This window comes from Rhamphochromis longiceps, linkage group LG12 (genome assembly GCF_057381845.1).
Source record: "Rhamphochromis longiceps isolate RC_006_pf linkage group LG12, R_longiceps_female_GT1.1, whole genome shotgun sequence".
Classification (NCBI taxonomy): Eukaryota; Metazoa; Chordata; class Actinopteri; order Cichliformes; family Cichlidae; genus Rhamphochromis; species Rhamphochromis longiceps.
The window spans coordinates 17348914-17362539 of record NC_140568.1 but is presented as its reverse complement, the minus strand read 5'-3'; the positions used below and the strand labels follow the sequence as shown (position 1 = coordinate 17362539).

Below are 13626 nucleotides of genomic sequence, written 5' to 3'. Positions count from 1 at the left end.
CAAAGTATAGGTTTTCATTATGTGTATAACTTGAAAATCTTAGCTTAAATAGCTGCAAATCCTGTTTTCCCAGCACGGGGACCTTGAGTTCTATAAGATAAAGCCATAAACATGTGTATCCGAGTCTTCTATCAAAAGTTACAGCTATTTATATGAAGTTGTACAAAAACGCTTTCTTTCGCCAAGACAGTGTGTTTCTCACTGTTACATGCATTTGAATGGGGAACTCGACCGAAACAAAGTATAGGTTTTCATTATGTGAATAATTTTAAAATCTTAGCTCAAACGGCTGCAAAACCTGTTTGCCCAGCACGGGGATATTGAGTTCTATAAGATAAAGCCATAAACATGTTTGTCTGAGTCTTCTATCAAAAGTTACAGCTATTTATATGAAGTTGTACAAAAACGCTTTCATTCGCCAAGACAGTGCGTTTCTCACTGTTACATGCATTTGAATGGGGAACTCGACCGAAACAAAGTATAGGTTTTCATTATGTGTATAACTTGAAAATCTTAGCTCAAACAGCTGCAAAACCTGTTTTCCCAGCACAGGGACCTTGAGTTCTATAAGATAAAGCCATAAACATGTGTATCCGAGTCTTCTATCAAAAGTTACAGCTATTTATATGAAGTTGTACAAAAACGCTTTCATTCGCCAAGACAGTGCGTTTCTCACTGTTACATGCATTTGAATGGGGAACTCGACCGAAACAAAGTATAGGTTTTCATTATGTGTATAACTTGAAAATCTTAGCTTAAATAGCTGCAAATCCTGTTTTCCCAGCACGGGGACCTTGAGTTCTATAAGATAAAGCCATAAACATGTGTATCCGAGTCTTCTATCAAAAGTTACAGCTATTTATATGAAGTTGTACAAAAACGCTTTATTTCGCCAAGACAGTGCGTTTCTCACTGTTACATGCATTTGAATGGGGAACTCGACCGAAACAAAGTATAGGTTTTCATTATGTGTATAACTTGAAAATCTTAGCTCAAACAGCTGCAAAACCTGTTTTCCCAGCACAGGGACTTTGAGTTCTATAAGATAAACGTTTGTCTGAGTCTTCTATCAAAAGTTACAGCTATTTATATGAAGTTGTACAAAAACGCTTTCATTCGCCAAGACAGTGCGTTTCTCACTGTTACATGCATTTGAATGGGGAACTCGACCGAAACAAAGTATAGGTTTTCATTATGTGTATAACTTGAAAATCTTAGCTCAAACAGCTTTAAATCCTGTTTTCCCAGCACGGGAACCTTGAGTTCTATAAGATAAAGCCATGAACATGTTTGTCTGAGTCTTCTATCAAAAGTTACAGCTATTTATATGAAGTTGTACAAAAACGCTTTCTTTCGCCAAGACAGTGCGTTTCTCACTGTTACATGCATTTGAATGGGGAACTCGACCGAAACAAAGTATAGGTTTTCATTATGTGTATAACTTGAAAATCTTAGCTCAAACAGCTGCAAATCCTGTTTTCCCAGCACGGGGACCTTGAGTTCTATAAGATAAAGCCATAAACATGTTTGTCTGAGTCTTCTATCAAAAGTTACAGCTATTTATATGAAGTGGTACAAAAACGCTTTCATTCGCCAAGACAGTGCGTTTCTCACTGTTACATGCATTTGAATGGGGAACTCGACCGAAACAAAGTATAGGTTTTCATTATGTGTATAACTTGAAAATCTTAGCTCAAACAGCTGCAAAACCTGTTTTCCCAGCACAGGGACCTTGAGTTCTATAAGATAAAGCCATAAACATGTTTGTCTGAGTCTTCTATCAAAAGTTACAGCTATTTATATGAAGTTGTACAAAAACGCTTTATTTCGCCAAGACAGTGCGTTTCTCACTGTTACATGCATTTGAATGGGGAACTCGACCGAAACAAAGTATAGGTTTTCATTATGTGTATAACTTGAAAATCTTAGCTTAAATAGCTGCAAATCCTGTTTTCCCAGCACGGGGACCTTGAGTTCTATAAGATAAAGCCATAAACACGTGTATCCGAGTCTTCTATCAAAAGTTACAGCTATTTATATGAAGTTGTACAAAAACGCTTTCTTTCGCCAAGACAGTGCGTTTCTCACTGTTACATGCATTTGAATGGGGAACTCGACCGAAACAAAGTATAGGTTTTCATTATGTGTATAACTTGAAAATCTTAGCTCAAACAGCTGCAAAACCTGTTTTCCCAGCACAGGGACCTTGAGTTCTATAAGATAAAGCCATAAACATGTTTGTCTGAGTCTTCTATCAAAAGTTACAGCTATTTATATGAAGTTGTACAAAAACGCTTTCATTCGCCAAGACAGTGCGTTTCTCACTGTTACATGCATTTGAATGGGGAACTCGACCGAAACAAAGTATAGGTTTTCATTATGTGTATAACTTGAAAATCTTAGCTCAAACAGCTTTAAATCCTGTTTTCCCAGCACGGGGACCTTGAGTTCTATAAGATAAAGCCATAAACATGTTTGTCTGAGTCTTCTATCAAAAGTTACAGCTATTTATATGAAGTTGTACAAAAACGCTTTATTTCGCCAAGACAGTGCATTTCTCACTGTTACATGCATTTGAATGGGGAACTCGACCGAAACAAAGTATAGGTTTTCATTATGTGTATAACTTGAAAATCTTAGCTCAAACGGCTGCAAAACCTGTTTTCCCAGCACGGGGACCTTGAGTTCTATAAGATAAAGCCATAAACATGTTTGTCTGAGTCTTATATCAAAAGTTACAGCTATTTATATGAAGTTGTACAAAAACGCTTTATTTCGCCAAGACAGTGCGTTTCTCACTGTTACATGCATTTGAATGGGGAACTCGACCGAAACAAAGTATAGGTTTTCATTATGTGTATAACTTGAAAATCTTAGCTCAAACAGCTGCAAAACCTGTTTTCCCAGCACAGGGACCTTGAGTTCTATAAGATAAAGCCATAAACATGTTTGTCTGAGTCTTCTATCAAAAGTTACAGCTATTTATATGAAGTTGTACAAAAACGCTTTCATTCGCCAAGACAGTGCGTTTCTCACTGTTACATGCATTTGAATGGGGAACTCGACCGAAACAAAGTATAGGTTTTCATTATGTGTATAACTTGAAAATCTTAGCTTAAATAGCTGCAAATCCTGTTTTCCCAGCACGGGGATATTGAGTTCTATAAGATAAAGCCATAAACATGTGTATCCGAGTCTTCTATCAAAAGTTACAGCTATTTATATGAAGTTGTACAAAAACGCTTTCTTTCGCCAAGACAGTGCGTTTCTCACTGTTACATGCATTTGAATGGGGAACTCGACCGAAACAAAGTATAGGTTTTCATTATGTGTCAAAGTCAAAGTCAAAGTCAAAGTCAACTTTATTTGTCGATTCTTCCACATGTACAGGACATACGGAGAATAGAAATTGCGTTACTCTTCAATCCCTAGATAAATAGCAAATGAACATTTAAATATATTTAAATATAAAAGTGATTTAAAAAAATGCAAGTAAAATAATTAAAAAGTAAAAATTTAAATAAATACAATTTTACATATAACAAGGAAGCTATACAATATACAATATAATGGGTAAGTGACATTGAGTGTAAACCAGGCACAGTAGTGCAAATAGGCAAATAGTGCAAATGGAGATTTAGTAGTGTACGGTAAGAGAAAGTGTAACAGCAAAGATAAACGTTTGTCTGAGTCTTCTATCAAAAGTTACAGCTATTTATATGAAGTTGTACAAAAACGCTTTCTTTCGCCAAGACAGTGCGTTTCTCACTGTTACATGCATTTGAATGGGGAACTCGACCGAAACAAAGTATAGGTTTTCATTATGTGTATAACGTGGAAATCTTAGCTCACACAGCTGCAAAATCTGTTTGCCCAGCACGGGGATATTGAATTCTATAAGATAAAACCATAAATACCTAAATCTGAGCCTTCTATCAAAAGTTACAGCTGTCTTCATGAAGCTGTACAAAAACACTTTATTTCGCCGAGACAGTGCGTTTCTGACTATTACATGCATTTGAATGCAGTTCTCGCACGAAACAAAGTATAGGTTTTCATTACGTGAATAACTCGAAAATCTTAGCTCAAACCTGTTTGCTCAACACGGGGATACTGAATATTATAAGATAAAGCCATAACTACGTAAATCTGAATCTTCTATCAAAAGTTACAGCTAACTTCATGAAGTTGTACAAAAAGGCTTTATTTTGCAAAGATAGTGCGTTTCTGACTATTACATGCGAGACATGTGTCTTTTTACTGTGTTTAAGACACTTTACAGGTCCCTCCCCTAATGAAGAGTAGTGAGCAGCTGATTGGACCATGGAACAGGTGACCACGTTCAAAAAGCCGCTCTGACAGCTCCAGAGGGGAGAGAGAGAGAGAGTGTGTGCAACGAGCGAGTAGCCTGACAGCCGTCGCGGTCCTGACCATGGTTTTCCCAGCCTGTGCTTATCTTGTGTATTTGTGTGAGGGTGAATTGTAAAAGCCGCTCCTAGTGCATTAGCTGAGAGCTTAGGCACTCGTGGGCTGAAGCGGAAGGGGTGAGCTGCCTTTTCTTTTGGAATCGTTTTCTCCTGTTTTCTTGGTCAGGGAGCCAGGGATAGCTCTGTCATTTGTTTGTTCTTTTTCTTTCCTAGGGTTTAGTTAGTCTTTTCTGGTGGGTCTTAGTTGGTTTTGTTTATTATTTTGGCCTGGGCTCACCCTGGAGCTATGCTTCTTGTCCTTAAATAAAATCACCTTTTTTTACTCACAACTGGTTTGGATGTTTGGCTTGGGAACCAGGGCGGGGATTTGTCTCTCTCTCCTCCAACCTTATGTGCGTCCCTACACGCCTAGATTAGGGGCGTAACATAAATGGAGTTCTCACACGAAACAAAGTATAGCTTTTTATTTTGTGAATAACTTAAAAATCTTAGCTCCCATAGCTTTAAAACTGTTTGCTCAACGGGGATATTGAATTCTATAAGATAAAGCCATAAATACGTATATCTGAGTTTCCTATCAAAAGTTACAGCTGTCTTCATGAAGTTGTAAACCCTTTATTTCGCCAAGACAGTGCGTTTCTGACTTTTACATGCATTTGAATGGAGTTCTCGCACGAAACAAAGTATAGGCTTTCATTTTTTCAATAACTGGAAGCTCTTGGCTCAAACAGCTGCAAAACCTGTTTCCCCAGCACGGAGATGCTGAATTGTATAAGGCAAAGCCATATTGATCTGTGTCTGAGCCTTCTATCAAAAGTTACAGGTAACTTCATGAAGCTGTACAAAAACACTTTATTTCGCCGAGACCGTGCGTTTCTGACATGCATTTGAATGGAGTTGTCGCACGAAACAAAGTATAGGTATTCATTTTGTGAATAACTTGAAAATCTTAGATCAAACAGCTGCAAAACCTGTTTGCTCAACACGGGGATATCGAACTTTATAAGATAAAGCCATAAATATGTTTATATGCGTCTTCTATCAAAAGTTACAGCTGTCTTGAATGAAAGCATTATAGCAGCTTACCTCGATCATGTGGTAGAACAGACACATGGGCCACCTACGGCAGGAGTAGTTGCCACAAACCTGCAAAACAAAAATAAATGATCAGGTGACATGAACAGATTTATACAGCCATAAGCAAGAGATTCTTCCTGCCTGTGGGCGTCAAACTGGACCCCCCCCCCCCCCCCTCCTTACTGTAACTATCAAAACTATCATAGTCTAAAACTATCATCCCATATCAAAACTATTATAATCACATTATCTGACTTTATCAGTTATGAGAAACGGTAAACAATTTGGCAAATAAATTACTTATAATTGTGCTTACCTGGTCCAAATGATCCACAGTCCCTTTGCATTTGTTATAATCCAGGATGATGTGGGGCTTTCTCTTCCCAGAGTCCTGGACTTGTAGCTCACGGTGCCTGGTGCTCAATAAGACAGCCTTTTTTCTTTGCTTGGGGATGTAGGAAACCACAGCCTTGCCCCCCCCCCCCCCCCCCCCCCCCCCCCCCCTGTAGCGACCTGGACGGGAGAGACGATCATCGAATCTTACTGCCCGATTAATTTGCTCAAATCTTTCTTTCTTTTTTTTGACATGGTAGCATGAAACAGAAGAGCCCTGTCTCCCCATTTCACAGGCTTGTTGTCGTTTCATGTTGAGACCTGTACAGGCCAGCCAGCATCACAAGCCCCATGTAAGCCTGCAACTCCTCATCTATGTCCTTCCAGTCTTTTACTGACCTGTTGCCCCTGCAGGTTGGTGAAATGCAGGATTAGCTGCATAATGTCCTCTGCAAAAAAAAGATGGAAAGTGCTCACAGGGCTGCTGATCCTATACGAATTGCATAATGGGTTGGTCCTGGGGTTAAAATGGGGGGAGGAAAAAATGGCAGGACCTCTTCGTGTGTGGGTTGCCACATGATTTCTCCATTTTTAGATCTCCACTGGCCATCCTCCAGTCTTGTCTCTTCCTCCTGCTCTTCTTCCTCCTTCTCCTTCTCCTCCTCCGCACATGAGCTGCAAAGCTCCTCGGTGCCTGGCCAAAATTCTTCTTCGCTGTCAGAAGTATCTCCACTGCTTGTGGAGAGTGCAAAACTGCAGCAACAGCCTCCTCTAAACTGAGTGCACGCTTCATTGTGTCTGTGCAGAAATGACCACTCAGACCAGGCTGCAAAGTATTCTCATAGACTTCAAAGGTGCACCTGAATAAACATGCTATACCATACATCCAATAAGAGAGAGGAGGCACACTCTTGATCAAGAAAAAACACAAGCGCACGCCTTTGATCTCTCCCCCCCCTCTCTCTTTCTCTCTCTCTCTCTCTCTCTCTCTCTCTCTCTCTCTCTCTCTCTCTCTCACACACACACACACACACACACACACACACACACACACATGCACATACATACATACACAATACCATTTTATGGTGGTTAGCTGTTTTATTGTCATGCATTTTACAAGGTAAGATAACCATGTCCTGCATTCAAAACCACTGAAAATGTCTATGGTGGTGCTGTGCCTAATATTGTGCTGGTGTATGCTGGGTAATCGCACAGCTAGCGACTGGGTGACTTTATTCACCCGCTTCGGCTGTTATCAGTCCATATCCCCTAGATATGGACCATCTCCTGCTAGATTGTTCAGAAGGTTGTTATCATCCATCCAGATGGAGGATCACTAACAGGAGCGTGGGAAGACTCCAGAATCCACTCTGGCTGCAATGTGTGTACAGGTAAGACCGTTTAAACGGACAGCATTTATAGAATGACTATTAAAAGTCAGACCAGCGAGTGTCAATAATGTTAATGTGGTTATGTTAGTAATACACCGAGTGCTAATATAACAGCTTTAAGATGCATTTGTAGATGTTATTACGTGTTTTACCGTCTTTATGGTGCTAGCTTAAAGTTACGGTGTAAACGTTAGCTTATATTGGAGTAAAGCTGTTACTGTTTAAACGATGTTAGCACAGAAATATTAGCTTCTGTCATGACTGACGAAGTTACTAGTTAATAAAGTTTCCAGTAAAGTGTTTAATCGCAGCCACAGACTGACAGCAAATATCTCGATTAGCTTCAGTGCATCTGTAATAAATATGTGCAAGTTTCAGTGCTTCGTTTAAACTGTATGATACTTATACTGACCCAGGGTCAGTGTAAAATACAATCCTAGCTGTGTGAACAAAGCCTGGCTCCTTTAATCCTGCATGAAAAACCTCAGGATGCAGGCTATTATTACTCTTTCCTGCTGGCACACCTGTCACACCTGAGAGTCAGCTAGAAACTTACAGTGACGTGGACATCATGCAAAGACTGCCAGACTCTGTAATACTGCAAATGATCAGTGACTCAAGTTAACACTAAACTTTAAACGGTACCTCTGTGTCTCTGTGTGCTGAACATTTAGGATTGAGTCAGGCTGCATCTGTGTTAGTCCTCTGACAGACTGGTGACCTGTCTAGGTGTGCTCTACCTATGACTACTGGGACAGGCTCTAGCTCCTGTAATAGAAATTTTATGTTATTCTCATTTAAAGCATTTAAGTGCTTATGCATATGCTTAGTTGTGACACTGTTATAGACTGTTCAATGAAAGTTTCTAAAACTAGATGAACTTACTTCAGCAGTTTGAGAAAACAACTCCCTTTACAGGTGCTGATAACGTCAAGGGCACAAAACAGCATAACCATTGATCCGTTAGGTTTCATAGCGAGACACGTGAAGTGGCAGAGCTGACATGACTGAACTGTGATGTTTGATGTGTGTTTGCTCTCCTGTGCACAGTAATAAATAGCATGATCACAGCTCTTTCTGTGTTGCAGACTTTATTAAAAAAATTCCATGACATCTACTATAACTGAACCAACCTGGTGCTCTTCATTTATGGAGGCTGTTGAGTCTGAATGTTGGATGTTGTGTATCTCGTGTTCTCTGGGCTTTGTTGTCCTCAGTCTTTTTGCAGGATCAGAAAACAAAACCGGGAGGCGCGTAAATGTTTCTTCTCCATGATGTTTCTTCAAATGTTTCTTCTGGATGATGATATGACCGTGACACGGGATGCCACCTTTGGTCTTGTGACGAAGCAAAGCTCAGGAAGAAGTGTGATTAAATGGTACCCACATGTTGAGAAGGATGTACAGGGCACCTGCAGCCAAATCCAAGCTTCAGCTTAGTTGTAGTTGCAGAATGCTATAGGACTGAGACATCTAAGGCATCAAATGTTTGATTAAACGGATGAAAAAGAGAAGTTTTTTCCCTATAATTATCACTTCTTAAAATCTGTAGCAACTTCAAGTCTGTCAGCATGCTGAGCATGCTCAGAATGTGACAATATATTTTTGTTCAATATTTAATTTCTTTCAGTTGCAATTGTTAAATGAAAAAATATATATTCTTATAATTTAGCAAACGAATTTATCAAAAAAAAAAAATACATATATCTGTATTAGTTTTAGTAAATTAATTTGACACCTGTATTGAAAATACCATATTGTATTCATACAGAATCAGTATGGTATCATTGTTTGTCTGTTCACTGATTGTTGAAGCTAAGAGCTACTTTGATCTGTTTAGATCTAAAGTATCCAAAGTTGAGTTCTAATGTTTCTTCACCCCTGTGTGTGTGATATGTGATTTCCTACATGCTGGCAGAGCAGAGCAGCAGTTTGTGCTCACAGATGGTGACGGTGTGGAGAGACGGTGGTATTTCCTCAGAAGAACCAGCAGAGTCACAAAGGACACCAGTCCATCTCACCACCTTGACTTGCTGACTGATGTTCGTCTGCACTGCACAGAGGAAATCAACTGACCGAGGTTTGTCCAGTGACGTGTTATGAAATGTATATTTGTTTTATGCTTACAGATATGTTTTTCTTGACAGAGGCTCTGCAGAGGTTAGACAAAGCAGAGAAAACATGTGCTTTACATTTTACTGTGATTTATTGAGATATTTGTTGCCTGATGTTCAGCAGGAATGGAGAAATAGAATCAAAGGGAGATGTTTTTCCTGTTTTTGTAATGATGTAAGTAAATCTTCAATATTATTTATTTGCTTGGTTATATTAGGAGCGTTTCTGAGTGAGGGGGAGAGGAGTCATCATCCAGGTAAAGTGACGTGGATCAGTGGATACACTTGTCTCCCCTTTAAAGGAGACGATCCAAGTCATCCTTAAATGTTAGTGCTTTCAAATACACAAACATTTTTAAAGGACAAAAATGAACATCCAACTTTGACTGTAATACAAAATAAATCTTTGCATGTGTGTTTTCAAACTCTCAGATGGGCAGTATATCAGTCTTGGACTGTCTAACCTGCCGGAGCAGCACTGAATGACCACCGCACGAGCATGTTCCTGCAACATTCAGCATCTGATCCTTCATCTGTGTGCTTCTGCTTTTGGTAAGTAGAGTTACCCAACTCCAGTAACTCTAAACACATGCCATCCATTTCTAACGGCCTGGTTACTTCCTGTCAGTTACTTTAGAAACCATGTGGTCACCTGACCTAACACTGTTTCTTCTTCTTCCCCTTAATGTTGAAGTGTCAAATGTCAAACAGCTGGAGAGGAAACTACACCAGTGTACTGGGATGTTTCAGCAACACGTGCCAGATGCTGTTCCTTCATGGTGACATCACCAGAGACAGTCCCGCCCACCTCAGGACCCATTGATTATGATGATCCATCCATAATCTGATCCATCAAACCCCCAGCAGGTGAACTTTATTCATGACATAACACCGCAACATTGTAAAAAATTAAACAGCAACAGTCTAAATGTAAAGTGCATTCTAAAGTCCTCTTCAATAAATTGTATGCAAAGAGTCATTCAGGTCACTACAGAACCCAGAGTCTTCATCATTAAATCTCTGGTTGCTTCATTTTTTCTATCCTATATCAGATATTTTAAAGGTTAGCTTAGGTAAAGTTCCATTCTCATGGTGAGGCAAAATGCTTTATGTGTGTGTGTGCGTGTCATGAACGGCTATAAAAGGCCTATAATTAAAGAACAAAGTGGGGTTTGAGTTCGAGTTGCGGCAGACTGTCACTACTTGTAAATGGAACGCAGCCTTCCTACGGCGGACAGCTAATAACAGGAATCGGACGCGGTCCAGCCAAGTCCACAGCAACCACCATAGCAACCGCCTAGCATGACCTTAAAAACATATTCTGTCTTCATAACTATCAAAATCGTGAAATGATTTGCAAAGTGTGAAAGTGTTACAGCTGCAGAGAGCTATGGCGGTATCTATGGAAGCTGTTTACATAGCTAATAATATACGATGTAACCATGGAGACAGTCAGTCACTTGAGCTAGTGGTGCATGTTTACTACAGTGAATAAGGTGATTGAGTGCACAGCGTCCACACATAAACATGTTTGTCTGAGTCTTCTATCAAAAGTTACAGCGATTTTATATGAAGTTGTTCAAAAACGCTTTATTTCGCCAAGACAATGCGTTTCTCACTGTTACATGCATTTGAATGGGAAACTCGCCTGAAACAAAGTATAGGTTTTCATTATGTGAATAATTTTAAAATCTTAGCTCAAACGGCTGCAAAACCTGTTTGCCCAGCACGGGGATATTGAGTTCCATAAGATAAAGCCATAAACATGTTTGTCTGAGTCTTCTATCAAAAGTTACAGCGATTTACATGAAGTTGTTCAAAAACGCTTTATTTCGCCAAGACAATGCGTTTCTCACTGTTACATGCATTTGAATGGGAAACTCGCCTGAAACAAAGTATAGGTTTTCATTATGTGAATAATTTTAAAATCTTAGCTCAAACGGCTGCAAAACATGTTTGCCCAGCACGGGGATATTGAGTTCTATAAGATAAAGCCATAAACATGTTTGTCTGAGTCTTCTATCAAAAGTTACAGCGATTTATATGAAGTTGTACGAAAACGCTTTATTTCGCCAAGACAGTGTGTTTCTCACTGTTACATGCATTTGAATGGGAAACTCACCCGAGACAAAGTATAGGTTTTCATTATGTGAATAATTTTAAAATCTTAGCTCAAACGGCTGCAAAACCTGTTTGCCCAGCACGGGGATATTGAGTTCCATAAGATAAAGCCATAAACATGTTTGTCTGAGTCTTCTATCAAAAGTTACAGCGATTTATATGAAGTTGTACAAAAACGCTTTATTTCGCCAAGACAATGCGTTTCTCACTGTTACATGCATTTGAATGGGGAACTCGCCTGAAACAAAGTATAGGTTTTCATTATGTGAATAATTTTAAAATCTTAGCTCAAACGGCTGCAAAACCTGTTCTGTTTGCCCAGCACGGGGATATTGAGTTCTATAAGATAAAGCCATAAACATGTTTGTCTGAGTCTTCTATCAAAAGTTACAGCGATTTATATGAAGTTGTACGAAAACGCTTTATTTCGCCAAGACAGTGTGTTTCTCACTGTTACATGCATTTGAATGGGAAACTCACCCGAGACAAAGTATAGGTTTTCATTATGTGAATAATTTTAAAATCTTAGCTCAAACGGCTGCAAAACCTGTTTGCCCAGCACGGGGATATTGAGTTCTATAAGATAAAGCCATAAACATGTTTGTCTGAGTCTTCTATCAAAAGTTACAGCGATTTACATGAAGTTGTTCAAAAACGCTTTATTTCGCCAAGACAATGCGTTTCTCACTGTTACATGCATTTGAATGGGAAACTCGCCTGAAACAAAGTATAGGTTTTCATTATGTGAATAATTTTAAAATCTTAGCTCAAACAGCTGCAAAACCTGTTTGCCCAGCACGGGGATATTGAGTTCTATAAGATAAAGTCATGAATACGTATATCTGAATCTTCTATCAAAAGTTACAGCTATTTATATGAAGTTGTACAAAAACGCTTTATTTTGTCAAGACAGTGGGTTTTAGAGTCTTCATCACTAAATCTCTGGTTGCTTCCTTTTTCTATCCTATATCAGATATTTTAAAGGTTAGCTTAGGTAAAGTTCCATTCTCATGGTGAGGCAAAGTGCTTTATGTGTGTGTGTGCGGGTGTCATGAATGGCTATAAAAGGCCTATAATTAAAGAACAAAGCGGGGTTTGAGTTCGAGTTGCGGCAGACTGTCACTACTTGTAAATGGAACGCAGCCTTCCTACGGCGGACAGCTAATAACAGGAATCGGACGCGGTCCAGCCAAGTCCACAGCAACCACCATAGCAACCGCCTAGCATGACCTTAAAAACATATTCTGTCTTCATAACTATCAAAATCGTGAAATGATTTGCAAAGTGTGAAAGTGTTACAGCTGCAGAGAGCTATGGCGGTATCTATGGAAGCTGTTTACATAGCTAATAATATACGATGTAACTATGGAGACAGTCAGTCACCTTTTCTACAGTGAATAAGGTGATTGAGTGCACAGCGTCCACACTCTGCAGGGGGTAAAGACATTACTTCAATATTGTTTTATATTGATATATATTTGCCTTCTGTTGACCATCACCTCAGGTTCACCATTATAGTTTCAGCATACAAATGCACACTGTCTAAACACATTCAAAAACTCATGTCTCAGAGATAAGCACAGCTGTTCATGTTTGTCATTAGAGTTTTATTTGTAAGAAAATTATGAACTTCATATTGTGCATTAAATAAAAGAACATTTCACAACTCTGAGTCAACAGAAACAGGTAACAGAAATGTCTCTAATGTGTACAGTGTAGTGTAAGCATTAAAAGATCATAAAGGAAAATCTAACATTTATGTGAAACTAATTGTAATAAAAAATGAGCAGGTGCTTTATAGATTTAAAAGAAAGAATCTGAAAACAACACTTTTTTGGTCTAAATGATCAAAGTAGAAAACAGAACTGATGTTCAAGAACAAACCGTAGCTGCACTAATATTACACATCTCGATCGTTGTACTGAACAGACATGTTGCTTTTAAAACCACATGCAGTGTGTGACCATGACTGTTCACTGAGACCATGAACGCCACTTCGCTGAAGCATTCTTCTTCTTCTTCTTGCCATTAAATTGGAAGCAGAAGCAGCACGAGCTGATTTGATCTACTGAAAGGAAAAAGCAGAACATCTGAGTTGAAACCAGTCAGCTGAAATCATTAAGACAGGAACAAATTCAATGCAGTGGCTTAGCCTGTTACA

General features: G+C 39.1%; 1 long non-coding RNA gene across 1 annotated transcript; it reads left to right on the top strand.

Annotated features, from left to right (window-relative positions):
• Positions 1 to 9140: 9140 nt before the first annotated feature.
• On the top strand, positions 9141 to 10160 carry LOC146657139 (uncharacterized). Its single transcript, XR_014914037.1, has 4 exons — positions 9141 to 9310; positions 9563 to 9601; positions 9777 to 9896; positions 10039 to 10160. It is a non-coding gene; the product is annotated as an uncharacterized LOC146657139 (long non-coding RNA).
• Positions 10161 to 13626: the final 3466 nt, after the last annotated feature.